The sequence below is a fragment of the Parambassis ranga genome, chromosome 5 (genome assembly GCF_900634625.1).
Source record: "Parambassis ranga chromosome 5, fParRan2.1, whole genome shotgun sequence".
Taxonomy (NCBI): domain Eukaryota; kingdom Metazoa; phylum Chordata; class Actinopteri; family Ambassidae; genus Parambassis; species Parambassis ranga.
In genome coordinates, this window is record NC_041026.1 from 30,603,236 (window position 1) to 30,616,808 (window position 13,573).

A 13,573-nucleotide genomic window follows, 5' to 3' on the forward strand; every position below is an offset into this window, starting at 1 on the left:
TATTCCACCTGATAAACCAAATGAGGGATTTGATATTGAGCACCTCGGATTTTATATTTGTTTTATTTATTTATTTATTTTTTTGTCTAAATCAAATCAATAAATTACTAGCGTGAAATGACATTCAAGGCAATATGCAGTTAACAAACTGAAACTAATTAACACATTTCAAAGACGTTCAGAGAATGAGAATGAACATGACATGCATACTTGGCTTTGATATTGATATCAGTCATGCATATTTTAGTTGGAGACATCAAAAACATTGATTAGCCAGAATTCATAAACGTTATTAGAGAGGCAATGTCACTGCAGGTCGCTGCATAGTATCAATAGTAACAAGATGAAGCGACCTGAGGCGGCTGATTGCTTATTCATGGATCTGTCATCAAATATGCTATGAAGCTGAATACATGCTTTCTGAACTGCTGTCTAAAAAGTCATGGAGTGACTTTGCATCTTCTTTCACAGAAACAGTCTGTAGATCTAGCTCCGGCAAAACCATAATGTCTCTTGTGCCTTCTCATTCACCAGTTAAGCTGGCACATTTAAAGCTGGATCCATACTCCACGAGAACAGAGAACTCCCTTCCCCCTGCCGACGTTACGCCCACAAAATGATGTCATTTTTCTCTCAGACCGCCCATTGTGCAGCGCTCTCGGACACATGGCCCAGGCAGAACTTTTTCTCTCAAGGCTGTGCGTCAACCATGCTGTGATTGGTCAGAATTTATTGTGGGCGTCATGAATGTGGAGAAGCGCAAGAGCTTCTTCAGGTGCAAAACACACCGACAGAAGAAGGATGATGGACAGTTTAGATGAGCAGCTGGCAAACAGCTCCTGGAAGGAGAAACACGGCGCACAGAGGAGAGTGTCTGTCCAAAAGGTGGTGATTTTTTTTACCCATGTAGCGAGTTCTCTGTTCTCTGTTCTCGTGGAGTATGGAACAGCCTTGAATCTTCTAGATAATACAGCACTGACAGAAACTCTTAAACAGTTAAAACCCACAACACACTCACTTGATAATCTGCCAAAACATTTTCTTAAAAACGTTTATAACTGCATATCGTCAGATGTGATGCAGATAGTTAACAATTCTCTTCAGTCATGGCAGTTTCCCCAAGCCCTGAAAACTGTAGTAATCAAACCTCTACTCAAAAAATCAAATCTGGATGCTTTAGCAATAAATAACTACAGGCCAATAGCTAACCTTCCTTTTCTGGGAAAGGTAATTGAAAAGGCTGTGTTTTCAACAAATCCATGCATTTTTGGTGCAAAACAATCTTTTTAAAGAATTTCAGTCTGGATGTCGAGCGCACCACAGCACTGAGACTGCACTTATTAAGGTCTTAAATGACATACATCTGAATAATGATGCATCCAAAGTCTCCGTCTTAGTACTGCTGGACCTTAGTGCTGCATTTGGTACAGGTCATCACAACATACTGCTCGACAGGCTGGAGAAGTGGGTGGGATTTACTGGCACTGTGTTAAACTTGTTCAAATCTTACTTACATGATAGGGACTACTTTCTGTCAATTGGTAACTATGAGTCTGACCGAACTAAGATCACATGTGGGGTTCCTCAAGGGTCCATTCTTGAACCACTTCTGTTCAACATCTACATGCTGCCCCTGCAGTTAGCTTCCGGTGCGGCCCTGAGGTAGCAGCCAGCCAGAGAAGCTCTGCGCACCGTTGTTGTTTTTCATAATTTATTTCTACTTTAAACACTCTACTTCGTAGTAAATCAAAGTATAAGCGGTCAGGCACTGCAATAATGCGTCTTTTTTGGACTTTCTTCATGGTCTTCATCGCTTTTGGAGCACTTTTATCATGCCGCATCCCTGTCGTGGCGGAAACACGCTCTGGAGACCCTGCAGGGATGTTTTGAGGTGATTGACTGGGATGTGTTCTGTGACGCTCACGGTGAGGATGTAGACACACTCACACACTGTATCACAGAATATGTTTATTTTTGTACAAATTCTCTAATCCCCACCAGGTCAATACGCTGCTTTCCAAACAATAAACCATGGGTGACAAAGGACATCAAGGGATCACTCAACAGAAACAAGACAGCCTTCAGGAGTGGAGACAGAGAGGAGATGAAGAGGGCCCAGACAGAGGTAAAGGAGAAGATTGGAGAGGGCAAGGAGAGCTACAGGAGGAACTTGCCCGGAACAACTTGAGGGAGGTATGGAGTGGCATGAGAACCATCTCCGGCCACAATAGGATCTCTGACCAGCTGATGGATGGAGATCTGCAGGAGGCCAACCAGCTGAACCTGTTTTTCAACAGGTTTGACAGGTTTGATAGTCCAATCCCTGACCACCCGCCCCCTCACCCCTCCTGTGATGCACCATTAACACCTGTCTATAACAATGTACCTCCTCCTCCTCCCCCTCCCCCTAACCACACTAACCAGTCTCACCTCCCCATCACTAACATCACCGTGCCCCCCTTACCCCACCTTCCATTAACTGGACTGGTCCACAAACGCAGAGGCAATATACAAGAAGGGACAGAGTCGCCTGTATCTCCTAAGGAGACTCAGGTCCTTTAACATCTGCCAGACCATGCTGCAGATGTTTTACCACTCGGTGGTCTCCAGCGTCATCTTCTACGCTGTAGTGTGCTGGGGCAGCAGGATGAAGACGGCTGACACCAACAGACTCAACAAGCTCATTAGGAAGGCTGGCTCGGTACTGGGAGTGGAGCTGGAGTCTGTGGTGGAGGTGACGGAGAGGAGGATACTGAGGAAACTCCTCAGTATTCGTAACAACACGTCTCACCCCCTGCATGACACACTGCTGTCCTACAGAAGCACATTCAGCGGTAGACTGAGACTACCGAGGAGCAGCATATTGTGCTCATACTGCGTACTGTACTCTGATTAGGATTATAGTGACACTTATACTCTGTACTTAACTGCATTTAATGTAACTTGATACCTCTGGCACAAGAATTTCCTTCGAGATTAATAACGTTTTATCTTATCTTAGAACATCACAACATCTCTTATCACACCTATGCAGACGACACACACCTTTATATATCAGTGTCATCACATTAATAAAGTCCCTTAGACTCACTAAGTAAGTGTACTCAACAAATCGAGTGGATGAGCAAGAACTTTCTCCAGCTCAATGCTGACAAAACAGAAATTGTTTTGATTGTTTTTGGCCCCAAAAATTAAAGAGCTAAGCTCAGTGCTTACCTTGACTCGATGTCACTGAAGGTCACAAACCAAGCCAGAAATCTCAGTGTAATTTTTAAAATGTTTTTATTCTGTGATTTCATCTTATGTAAAGCACTCTGAATTGCCTTGTGTATGAATGGTGCTATATAAATAAAGCTTGACTTGCCTTTCTCTGTGCACACATACACAAACAGTTTTGCAGTCTCCAGGCTAAATATTGAACATTTCCCTGCCCACATAGGAAGGTCATGACAGGTATTGATGAGGACACTCAAGGACATGGATGGAATGAGGTGTGGACAAGCTGCCAGATGTACATATAAAGGGTTCCCTAAAACACATCCATAACATCAGTCCTTAAAGAGGACAAGAAATACTGTTGTTAGCAAATTTTGATTTGATCAAAAGATTGTTGGATGGATCATGTGTAGCACTGTTTTGTTTTAACGGATACGGTGATGTCACTGAGATGGTTTGGGAGGAAGTAGCTGGCATTGGCTAACGTGACAGCTTTAACAATGACTACCAAGCTAAAGGGGTAGCCATGCTTTGTCTCTGAAGTTGTAAGTGGCTTGTTTGCTAGTGAAAAACTTAGAAACTTTAAGGTGATATCACTCAAGGTTCATCCATAGTTTTTACAGACATGAACTGCTTTCCTACCTTATGCAGTAGTTTATGATGCCTAAATCTATCCTTGAGTTAAAACAACATGGTAGTGGTGTTTGCAATACTTATAACGCAATTAAACAAAAATAATCAATGGTAAGATGCAGGGGACACAAACCCCAGACTCATGGTCAGCAGCAGGGTTACAGATACCTTCCTAACCTCAAATCTCATATGGTTTTGCAGGGACATCACTTGTAAAAAAGACTGGCAAAGATACACAGGAAGAATGGAGTAGTCAGTGGTGCCTATAATTTTGCTTCAATTATCACACATGGTTCATGACCATCCTGAACTTTTATTGTGTGGTTACTCCAATGCAACATTCCTGGATTGGTGTTTTTCAATATGGCTATAATAAATTTGACCAATCGGCTTTCAGTTAAAAAAACTGTTTTTAATTTTTGGGAATTCCATTTTTTCCTTTTTAATTTTGGGAAAAACTGTTTTTCACAGTATAGTTTTTGGGAATCCCAATTTCTGACCTTATTTTACTACAAGAAGCATTGTGTTTTTAATGTAAATGACTAAATTGAATAGAAACTAACTTAAATTTATTGAGGTGACGTTTCCCTCAATATGGTAACATGCAGTAGTGCATTAAAAACAAGCAGCAAGTGATGAAGCTTTAGTTGACTCATTATAAAACAACCAAACACTTAAACTTCTTCAAGGGGAACTTAAACAAGTTATTTCAGCTGTAGTTAGTCCCTGTGAGCTACCCTCTCTACAAGTTTCCCACCTACTCATCTCATCTGTGCAATATCTGTTAATATGTTATAGGTTCTTATTTTAATTCTCTTGTATCTTTATTGGTAGTTTTACTTTGTACAGTATTTTTTTATCTTCTATCCTACTTTTAATTCTACTGTGTCTGTGCTGTTGCAGTAAAGTAATTTTCCCACTGTGGGACAAGTCTTAATAATTGTCCCTGAGGGATAAATAAAGGAATTCTGACTCTGACCAAAGACATCACCACTAAAATACCTGATTGACAGCCTCTGTGTGCTGATATCAGTGAGTCTATCTCTCGTCTGTGAGGAGATCCGCACTCAGGCCTCTCCAGTAGTTAGTGTTTTTAAGTTTCCAGTCGACGGAGTGTTCACAGAAACTGTAAAACAACAGTTCACGTGGCGCAAAGAAGTTGTTCGGGAACTGCTCGGCTCTGTACTGAGGGGCGCGAGTTTCGCAGTTTTTTTCCGGTGACAAAGACAGAGCTGTATGCAGCCGCTTCGCAATGGTTACAGTGTTTGAAAGGGGAGGGGCTCAATCTGTAGAAGGGGCTTCTTGTGCCACCTGGATTAGCTTTCCTCCATGCAGTTTTCCCCGGACATACGTTCCTCTTACACACGAAAACAGCGCTACAGTCGAATTATGTCAAATTTCACGATATTCCGTGTTAAAATGTAAATTATGTTTTAATCGTCCAATTCTGCAATTCCGTCCTTTATTCTGTGATTGTAGAAATCATAGGGCCCTATGTATGCCATCAGTAAGACTTTTTTCATAGATGTGTTTGCTAGGCCATATTTTTTATTTCTTGTTCAGTGTTTAATTATGCTGAATATATTCAGAATATCTACATTCATTATGATGGTAGCTGCTCTGTTGAGCAGCTTTGTCCATTAGTGACAGCAACCCTCAAGGTGACTCTGACTCCAGTATTGTCATATTGCATGTTAAGATGCATAATACACAAAGTAAAATACAGACGTGGCATTATGCATACAAATGAGAACATATAACGGTATGGCTTCCATTGACCCCTGACACGCTACGCTTATCAGCCAGCACTAGCTTAGGTAATTTGCATATTGGGGTCAGATCAAATTGGATGCAGGATCAAGATAATGAGAATGTGGGCATGATTATCCCGACAACATATACAAAGGGTGATTAAGGCCAGGTGTAAACAGGCTACTGAAGTCACACATTAACAAATAAGTGTTGTGTACTGCCAATATATAGACATGATATTAAATATTAGAAATAAGGGATGAAATATTGTAAAGGGAATATTCACTTTGTTTTTAGTAACTTTTAACATGGATTAGCAAAAATGATGCATCCACTTCAAATAAAAGTTCAAAACATGATCTTTAAGAAAATATGTCGACATTAAGCAAGTGGGCTGTTTTAGATGGAAGGAAATTCAGTATGTAATACATGATTAAAGCAGAAGTGAAACCCAATACTGAAAGGCTGTAAACATTGGCATTGCACTGACACAACAGACCTGATGAAGTAGCTTGAAATCACTTTATAATTATGGAAAAGAAGAATTCTGGAACTCAGCTATGCTACACAAATCTGGTCTTGTTGGCTTCATTGTGTTCAGTCTCATTTAACAAGTCAACCTCACCCTGTACATACTCAGCTGAACAGTGTTTACTCAGGATTAAGAGCAATAGCATGTTTATTGTTTATGCTATACCATATAGACCACACAAAACATACAACATGAAAACATATTACTAACTTATATTTGTAAGGCAACCATAGTACATCAGATGAATGGTTGTTTAGAAAAGCAATAATAAATGCAATCTATTTTCCAGGAAATATGGTTATACTTGTATTCAGTTATTGCATACAATGGCAAATGGCAAAGGTCATCCACAGCATGCACCTCTGATAATGTCTACATAACCAATCCGCATACTTCTGGTGCCACAACAATGTTGTGTTTAAGAATGATCCCATTATGTGAGTCAACTTTTGGATGAATTTAATGTATATGTATGAGGTGTAGCAAATACATCAACAGGAGAAGAAGACTGTATTTATGGTTGACCACATCATGTCATCTAACATGTACATAGTTGAATGTAGAACATAAATGAATTTATTTTGCAGCATTTCAGGGTGAACAGCTTCACATGTTGATGTAAGTGTAAATTTAAAGTCTGACTGGTGCTAACTAATTTGTACTTCACAGTATGAAATTACATTACTTACAAAATGATTATGCTACACTGCAAAGGAGACCTTAGGTACTACTAAATTAAATTAACTACTAAGATGTTTCAGTGCAAGTACAAGTTTAGTTGAAAGAGATAGTGGTATAAGGAAGAGGTGGAAGAGGAGTGAATGTATAGCAGGGTAATGTGGCCTTTTTGGTTGAAAAAAGGTATTGCAGGCCAATCGTTGCAGTTTCACTGTGCAAACTGAGAGGCCTGTTACAGTAGTCAGTGCAAGAAAATAACATGATCTGTTAGGTATTGCCTGGTAAATTATGTGAAGCAGATAAAAGGTCAAATTTGATATAGGTGGGAAGTACAGTTTGTTAGGCTGGAAAGACTGGCAGTTTAAACAAGGAGAAGTTTAGCTGGAGATGATGTCTCTTTATCCATGTGGATGCCAGAGAGATATCTAAATTTCCTCCATGAGAAGACAACAGAGAACAGAGAACTCGCTCCACGGGTGGTAAGAGTAAAAAAAAATAGTTTGTTTCGGCATGGAGGTACCATACTCCGTGAGAAGTGTGTGCATACGGCCCTCCTACGCAGCGCACGTCGCACACAAAAGGTTGACAGTGCAATTGTGTTGCAAATTGTGTGCACAGTCGTAGTTACCTGGCCTAACAAGCTGATAATGCTCAGGGAAGAGGGCGTATAGCATGACAATAGATAGAAGATCAGTGTAGCTGACTGTAGCAGACCTCTGGTCTGTGTGAGTTTAATTCTGTGAATGTGTGGATGACTGTCTGCAATAATACATCCCGTCTCCCGGTGTTTAATGTGTGCATCGAGCCACTGTAACGCCGTGATCAATACTGGGATTAATTTTTATCACCACCTTTTGGACAGACACTGTGCTCTGTGTGCTGTGTTTCTCCTTCCAGGAGCTGTTTGCCAGCTGCTCATCTAAACTGTCCATCGTCGTTGTACTTCCTCCTTCTGTCTGTGTGTTCTGCACCCGAAGAAGCTCTTGCGCTTCTCCACATTCATCACGCCCACAATAAATTCTGACCAATCACAGCATGGTTGACGCACAGCCTTGAGAGAAAAAGTTCTGCCCAGGCCATGTGTCCGAGAGCGCTGCACAACGGGCGGTCCGAGAGAAAAATGACGTCATTTTGTGGGCGTAACGTCGGCAGGGGGGAGGGAGTTCATTGTTCTCGTGGAGTATGGATCCAGCTTAAAGCAGTACTATTCACATGCACACATATGCAGGTGTGGTATGTCATCCACTGGCCCAAGAAAACACATTTTACAAGCATCATTAGTTTCAGTGCTTTTTAAGAAAATCTAGGAAAATGATAGAAGACACCTCAAAATCACACATAAAAACGGATTCTAACAGTTTGGAAACACTTCCTGACTCTGCACCCTGTCTGGACCAGAATCATTCTGGATCTCTTGTCAAACTACTGCATCTCATTACTTACATGATCTACTACTTTAACTTTTGCTGTTTGTGGAATTTTATTAAAGTGAAACAGTAAAATGGAGACAGGCAGACGCACCTTAATTCAGTGCTCACCTCTTTAAAACTCATTACAATAAGTGCTCCAAAGGTGACTATGCCTGTAGTTTACTTATGGAGTGCATATACACTAGTTGGTAAGGCTCCTGTATGGGAAAATGGTAAAGGTATTTTGTAACAGTGTGGAGAAATGTGAAGCTAATGCATGTGTGTTTTTTTCTTCTGCTGCTGTTGTAGTAGCATCGGGCCACACAGAGTGGTACAGCGCCACAGCTTCAGGTGCCGGAGGAGGCATGAAATTTGGCAGAGGCCAAAGAGATGAGATAATCAAAGTGCTAGTTGACTGTTTAAAAGCAGGTTATAAGTCAAGCAAGATGAGTACTAGGAACGAGCTGACAGTCTCCTTATTATTGGTCTGAAAAAAGAGGCATACACGACAGTAACAACCCTGAGTAACTACACACCTTCAGTGACCTGAACAATTACAGCAAAGATGTATGAATGTGGGGATATTTTGACTTTTCACTGTAATCATTCAACTTCAATGCTGTTTGTGAGTTTACTTTCCTAATTCCATCTACTTCCATCAAACCCCAATCACAGAGCAGTGAGCTGCTGTGTGTAGAGCCAGCCATGGGGCTGCCAAGCAACACTCATAAATAACTGCTAGAAGTCAGCATGCTCGTTCCACACTGCACGCACTTTATTCCTATGTCAAAGTATGCAGTAATGAGTGTTGCAGAACAGCTATATCAATGCATACTTAGATTGATTGCTTGTACATACTAACCCACTCTACATTACAGCCTGCATTTATTACGTAAACTTATAATTGTATGCTGGCTCACACTCTTATGTAATAATCTCACAGCTAGTTTACTATCTATTCTAACACACAAGGCACACAAGGACTATGGGGACAATGCATTCACTGGATATCTAGTCTGCTAGTCTGGCATGCAGCCCATTATCCGACACAAAACCTTCTTGCAGTAAAAGTTTAAATCAAGTTGACATAAATGTGTTCCTTTTCTCCTATGTAAATTGAGTTTCTGCAGAAATTAGATTATTTTTCTCTCTATGTTTTTCACAGGACGGGATGGTATATGACAGGGCGACTTTGCACAGTCTGCACCTGGGGTCCTGTCTGGTGTGGTAGACCTCAGCCTCTATCAATCTTGTGCTCAGGGTCTGTTCCTGTGCTGCTACGATTAGTGGCTCTGTGTTGTCTTTCAGTCCAGGTTTTTCCAGCCAGTAGGACTTCTTGATGTCAGCCACTTCTTGCATCTGTCAGTTGTACATCTGTGGAGGGGCTTGTCCTGCCATGATAGTTCTTGCTCCTCTTCCTCTGCATCGGGCTTCTGTTGCCTGAGGTATTCACTAAGTATTCCATCGCTTGGGGCCATCTTCCTGATGTACTCATGGAGTTTTGCTGTTTCATCTTAGATGGTGGCTCTGATGCTCACCAGTCCCTGGCCTCCTTTCCTCTTATTGTACAGCCTCAGGATGCTGGACTTGGGGCGAAGTCCTCCATGCATTGTGAAGAGCTTCCTTGTCTTCACATCAGTGGCTTGTATGGCCTCTTTTGGCCAGTTTATTATGCCAGCGGGGTATCTGATAACCAGCAGGGCATAGGTGTTGATGGCCTGGACCTTGTTCTTCCCATTTAGCTGACTCCTTAGGATTTGCCTTACTCTCTGTAAGTACTTGGTTGTGGCTGCTTTCCTTGCGGCTTCTTCATGGTTCCCATTTGTCTGTAGGATTCCAAGGTACTTGTAGTTCCCCTCAACATCTGCTATGCTGCCTTCACTCTATTTGTTATCATTCAACCACACTTGTCCAGTTCGAATGACATTCCAATGTCATTGCTGTATATCCTGGTGGTATGGATCAGTGAGTTGATGTCTCGCTCACTCTTGGCATACAGCTTGATGTCATCCATGTACAGGAGGTGGCTGATGGTTGGAGTTGCACATATGAAAACATGAACACGTGGATACAACGCAAACATTATTATGTTGTCCTTGTCTGATAGGCTAAATTTCAGGAGTAGATGGGCGGAGTTGTTACCTTAGTAACCAACACCAAGAATCATGATGTCTTTAGGCCATTTCTGTGCCAACCTTCAGCATCCCCCTACATGTATGCCATGTATGGTAAAAAAAGCAAGGTCCATTAGCTGCTCCTCCATTGGACATTTGGATGAATTCCTGACATGTTTGGAATTTTGGTCCACAGATTTTAATGTTGTTGCACAGTTGATGCAGAGCTATGAGTCGATTCAATCACTACTGTCACAGCAACAGTGCTTAGTCTGTCTGAACTGTCACAGAGCTATGCAGTATTGCAACAGCAGATCTTGTTGACTGTCAGGATGAAACTACAATGCCCAAAACTGTCATTTTGAAGAAATAGATTGCTATTTGACATTTTTTACTGTATTTCCCTAATGTAGTGTGTTACATCAAATTCTTGTATTTTTGTGTGCTATATTACGCCATTTGTAGAAAGCACCTGACCACAGTTCAGTAAAAATGTCAAATATCAATCCTCTTCTTCCAAATAATAGAAATACTAATATTACAGATTGCATGATTTTTATAGCGTTATGACAGTAGTATTTAAAAATGTGGTTTGAATTGAAGTCAATGGGACATTTTGGGACTAGTAGAAATAATAAAATTAGTAAAATAAAAAATACTAATGCAATTAAATTAATTTCATTACTAATCTTTGATATATCCTAAGACCCTAATTACCACGAAAGCCACATACCCCTGCTATTTATTATATGAAAAATAATTTTACTTGTAATTCAAGTAATCAAACTGGCATTTAAAGTAGGGATATTTTGGGGTTAGTGTTTTTTTTTGCCCATGAGTCTGAGTCATTTGATTTTGAGTTTCTGCCAATACCAAGTCCCGATCTAATTTGTTTGGATATCTCTACAAAGGCGAATGGCAGGTCACTCATTGCGCTCATTTGTGCCATCTTGCTGTGATGTCCTGCACCTTTGCGCCATCACAGAGCATATAAATGTAGCTACAATGAATTGCGCAAAACTCTATGTGTGTGTGTCGCTTACCGCATCAACTGCCCCTTTGCATGGGTAATACTTCCACAAACTGATAACTTTCACAAAGCAACTGCCTCATCCCAGACAATATCAGTGGCCGAATCCTGAGGCACTGCGCTCAGCAACTAGGGGATGTGTTCTGGACCCTATTCCAGAGCTCCATGGACAGTAGCATCGTCCCCCATATTTGGGAACACTCCACCGTCAAAAGTAAACCTAAAACCCTGAATGACCTTCGACCCATAGCTCTCACATCTTTAGTGATGAAAGCCATGGAGAAGATCATTAAACACCACATCATCAGAGAAACTCCATGATTGACCCATTTCAGTTTGCATATCGTGCAGGCAGAGGCGTTGATGATGCAAAGACATTCATTATGTACTGCATCCACAAACACCTGGAGCATCCTGACTCCTCTACCAGACTACTGTTTGCTGATTTCTCCTCAGCATTCAACATCCTGCAGCCCCATATCCTGGCCACTAAACTCTCCTCCCGCTTCCACCTAGATGACCAGTAAATTCTGTGGATACAGGACTTTCTCACCAACAGGTCCCAGAGAGTACTACTAACACCCTTTTAGACCTCCATTCTACCTTGACCGACTCCCCCCAGGACTGTGTGCTATCACCCCTACTCTTTATCTTATACACTGATGATTGTAGATCCACTCAGCCCAACTGTCATCTGGTCAAGTATGCTGATGACACCTTTCTCCTGTCCTTGCTGTCAGGCCCCTCACATCACCATGGTCCAACTCTTCAGGAATTCATTGAATAGTGCAACAGCTCACACTTGGAACTGAACGTCAGCAAGACCAAGGAGCTAGTCGTGACTTACTCCAAAAAACAGAGGGACTTGATTACAGCAGCCACCACCATCATCCACGGAGAGCCAGTGGAGCTGGTCGAGGAGGTCAGATATCTGGGCACCATCTTTGACAACCTCCTGAAATTCTCCTCCAACACCGAGGGCACTCTCACAAGGTGCCAGCAACGTCTCTACCTCCTGAGGAAACTCAACTTCTTTGGAGTCAGTAGGGGAACTCTGCATCTCACACAGCCATGTCAGGCATAGGTATCAGATTGGTGATTGAGCGATTTACTCAACAGTGTTGTGTTGCATTAACAAGTAGCACAAAAATGTTACATTACATCTGACATAATTACAGTTATTTGATCCAACAACTCACTTAGTTCACCTTTTTCAGTGTTGTGAGCTTCAACAATTCTCTTTAAATTCATAGAAAGTAATGAAAATACTATAAAGTTAACTGATGCCTTTAAATAATGGCTACATTTAAATTCAAGTTTGAGTTACAGTTAAGAATTGGGTTCCCTGGACATGACGAAATTCTTTAAAAATTACACAATAAAATGGGTCTACATTTTGAACTTTTAATACATTGAATCAACATGATTCTTTTAAACAATCTAACATGATTGAAATAAGTTAGTTTAACAAGAAATTATTAATTGAGAAAAAAAAGAAAATTACACTGGTTTTACATATTATGATTGTGTTGGACCGATGTACACTATGCTGATTAATCCATCCAACATTGACAGCCCTGATACATACTGTATATGTCCGATTCCGAAACCACGCAATCGGGCCCGTTTTCCAATCACGTGATCGGATCGGGACATCCCTAATTTAAAGGGTTGAAAGTGGTTAAATATTTGGTAGTTTTGTGCAAGGCTGAAGTTTTTTTTAGAAATCACTTATGTGAAAAATACTAATGCAATCAAATCAGGTCTGTTGCTCATCTTTGACATATGCAACACTTTTTTATAATAAAAAATAGATATTTCAAAAATTCAAGGCTGAAGTTGTTTAAGTGATTTATATAAATATATTCATGTATGATAATTTTATAGCAGTTTTTAGGGTGTGTACATGAAGGTGTCCAGAGGGTAGTAAAATGGAAGAGGGCATAAGGGTTAAGAACAACTGCTCGGTTATTGATTAATAAAGCACAAATTTAAAGTGACAAATCTGTCATAGTTTACTGAGTATTATTATCCAGATTTTCATAAAACAGTATCAGGAACTGAGTTGTTGAGCCTGTAGCTGTTCCTCTGAGCTTATTATCAAACAGCATCGGGATCCACTGGCTCTGTGTGCTTCTCCATAGAGAGAAAGAGTGAGAGAATAGTGTGTGCTTTCACACACATGAATGAACATGCATCTGCATCAGAA

At 40.9% G+C, this 13,573-nt stretch overlaps 1 protein-coding gene across 3 annotated transcripts in view; it reads right to left on the bottom strand.

The window, feature by feature from the left end:
* fhit (fragile histidine triad diadenosine triphosphatase) overlaps positions 1–13,573 on the bottom strand; it is a 375,109-nt gene that overhangs the window by 275,598 nt on the left and 85,938 nt on the right. The gene's annotated exons all lie outside the window — the stretch shown is intronic.